The sequence below is a fragment of the Belonocnema kinseyi genome, chromosome 10, assembly GCF_010883055.1.
Source record: "Belonocnema kinseyi isolate 2016_QV_RU_SX_M_011 chromosome 10, B_treatae_v1, whole genome shotgun sequence".
Lineage (NCBI taxonomy): Eukaryota > Metazoa > Arthropoda > Insecta > Hymenoptera > Cynipidae > Belonocnema > Belonocnema kinseyi.
The window spans coordinates 56,462,190-56,465,271 of NC_046666.1; the positions used below are offsets into that span (position 1 = coordinate 56,462,190).

General features: G+C 27.3%; 1 protein-coding gene across 1 annotated transcript in view; it reads left to right on the top strand.

Annotated features, from left to right (window-relative positions):
* The window catches only part of LOC117181131 (chitinase-like protein 4), a 60,943-nt gene that overhangs the window by 57,398 nt on the left and 463 nt on the right, over positions 1 to 3,082 (top strand). The window lies entirely within an intron of this gene.

The window sequence follows — 3,082 nt, forward strand, 5'->3', positions numbered from 1 at the left end:
TTTAAAATATGCATTGAGACCATCTGAACCCGAAAAACAAGTTTTTATGAATGGGTCTGCATGTGTGTATGTTTGCATGTGTGTATTGATATATGTAGTATGGATATATAATCTATATATGCATTCCAGTGAGCACAATACTTTTCAAAAAAATTAATCTATTAGCTTGGCTTTTGAGACCATCTTTTTGTGCTGAAAGCTGAAGGACAAGTTTGTTAGTCATTTTTTTGGTTCAAAACTGAAAAAGTTAGAACATTTTCAAAAATTTTGAGAACACTTTTTTTAAGATTTAGAAATTAAATGTACGACTATTCGTAGTAATAAAAAAGGGTGTAGGTAGGGATGATCTGATGTGCATATATACATCATCAACAATTTATCTCAAGAAAATTTTTTCATAAAAAAATACCATGTGTAACATTAAAAAATTTTTTTAAAAATTAAAATTAAAATTGTAAGCCAAGTACCGTACGATATGAAAAAAATTCAAGAGAAGGAAAAGTTGGATTTTTGAACAGATTACAAGTTTATTTAAGAATTTTTTAATTTTCCTGAATAATGCAAAATTTCAATTTTAATTGCAAAACAAAATAATTAAAAACAAACATTTTTATTTTGCTGTCAAATTATACAAGATAAAAAAAAAAGATCCATTGAAAAAAATTGCACATTCAAAAAAGAGCTAAACTTGGGTTATTAATTACTTTTTCATGGGACAGGTACATTTATTTTGTTATTTAAAAAAAAAAACTTTAAATATGAAAACATTAAATTTTTGAACGAACAATACAAGCTACGAAAAAAATAATAAGATAAAAGATGTTCATAAAAAAAATTCTAGTACGCATTTTTTGGTAGGATACGTGATTATTGTTTCATTCTTAAAAAACAAAATTCAAAATTTTAATAAAATTAATATTTTTACAAGCGAAACAAGCTATGAAAAAATGTGTAAAAAACAGTTGCATATCCATAAAAGATTGAAAACTCATCCAAATTTAACATCAATAAGTTTTTGATAGGGCGCGCGCAGTTTTTGTTTCAAGCGTAAAAAATAACATTCGAAATAAAAAAATTAAATTGTTTGAAAAAGGACACAAGAAATGAAAAAATTAAAAGACAAGTTTGTTCACCAAAAATAAATCTAAAAATTTGTTGTTATTATTTCTAGATAGGACGACCAGATTTTATTTTAATCATAAAATATAAGATTAAAGAAAAAAAAATTAAATTTTTGGAAAAACGGTAGAAGAGACGATGAAAAATGTAATAACAAAATTGTTTTTTTTTGTCGGATGCGCAATTTTTTAAATTATAAATGAAGGCATAAAGAGGCAAAAAGAGAAATTTTCAACAAATTAAATAGATTTCCAACTAAATCTCTTGAACAACATTCAAGCACCGGCAACTGTGATTTGGTGATTATGAATTATCTTCTGTTAAAGGTCCTTCAACTTTAACGAGCACATTCTCGTCACATATCTCATTCTTCGCACTTGAATTAGTTCAAAGTGCGAACTTTTGTACATTCAGTTTAACTCTATTATAGCAAATACCTCGGTCTGGACCGGTTTGTTCAGAAATTGTAAAATAGTATAAAAATTTTATTTTTCATAATTGCTTTAATATTTATTCCTATTTTTGCACTACTTTCAATTCTCAATTTCCCTGAAAAGTATATCTTTTTAAAAAATTATGGATGACTTAGCTCTTTTTTGGTTAAGCCACTACGAATCCTATAAAACAGTGATTTGTACCAAATATATTTCGTGGTTGCATAATCTTTGTCTCTTCATCTTTTTCCTTATCTTGCATAGTTTTACCGCAAAATCCTAGAATTGTTTAATAATCATTATTTTTTTTGTGCGATCGAAAGTTGATTATTCAGAAAAATGTTTACAGTCATCATAATAATCATTTAAGACATTTAAAAAGCAACGTTTTCTTCTTCTGATTTTTTTTATTCACATCGTTCTGAATAGCTTGATTGTATGACCATCAAAATTACATCGTATTCTAGCCTATTAGAGTCACTGAAAGGTCTATAACTTTGAGAGTTTTGCTCCGATTGACTTAAGATTTTAACACAACATTCTTGAAATGATTTATTATAAGAATTGCAATAATTTTTTTACGATTATTCAAAAGTGCAAGACCCTACCACCCCCCTCCTCCTCAAATAAGACTCAGAAAAAACAGTGCTGATTGGTACTATAATGAGACCGCTGTTACGAACCCATATTCATTTGTTTGACATTGAACATAATAGTACAAATTTCTTGTATCCAAAAACAATACGCCTAATAAATGATAGAGTAAAAAAGAGATCTCTAGTTTTCACAGTCGTATTATGTTAACTTCAGTATACCGTCATCACATTTTCAGTTTGCCCACAAAATTCAAAAATTACCAACTAAACAAAATATGGACGATAGTTTTGCGTTTGTGACCGAAATATTGAATCTTTAATTTTAAATCTTATAATTTTCACTCCAGACACCTGAAGATGGCTTAGTATTTTATATGATTGGTTCTAGCCCACTGGTAGCTGACTGAAATTTTCATCTTGAGAAATAGCAATAATATTGTTATTTTCGAAGATAAACTTTCAATTATTATTTTTCCGACATGGTCGGTTTTCACATTTCGACAGACTCCATATCTGTGCAAGAATATACAGAATATAATGATCTCCGGAAAAAGAATCAAAGATAAAAAACTTTAGTTTCGATTAGAGAGTTTAAGAATGACTTATCGAACACTACTAACATAAAGTAAGTTTTATTTTCTATCAAGGATTAGAGAGAACATTCTAGATCGTTAAAATCGAGAATGTCTTTAACTTAAATTTATAGAAATAATTTAATAGAAAGAAGTTAATTATAAACATTTTTATTTTATAAATTTATAAAACACAATATAAAATACCGAAAAATAAGTCACGATTTCTAATGGAAGGTTACATACTAATTAATTTTTTCTTAAATTTAGCCTACAGAGTATTTGCGGATTCGACTCTAAAGGAAAAACTTGTAAAACCCTGGTAATGTCGTGAGAAAATACTGCTAAGATTTTATAACAT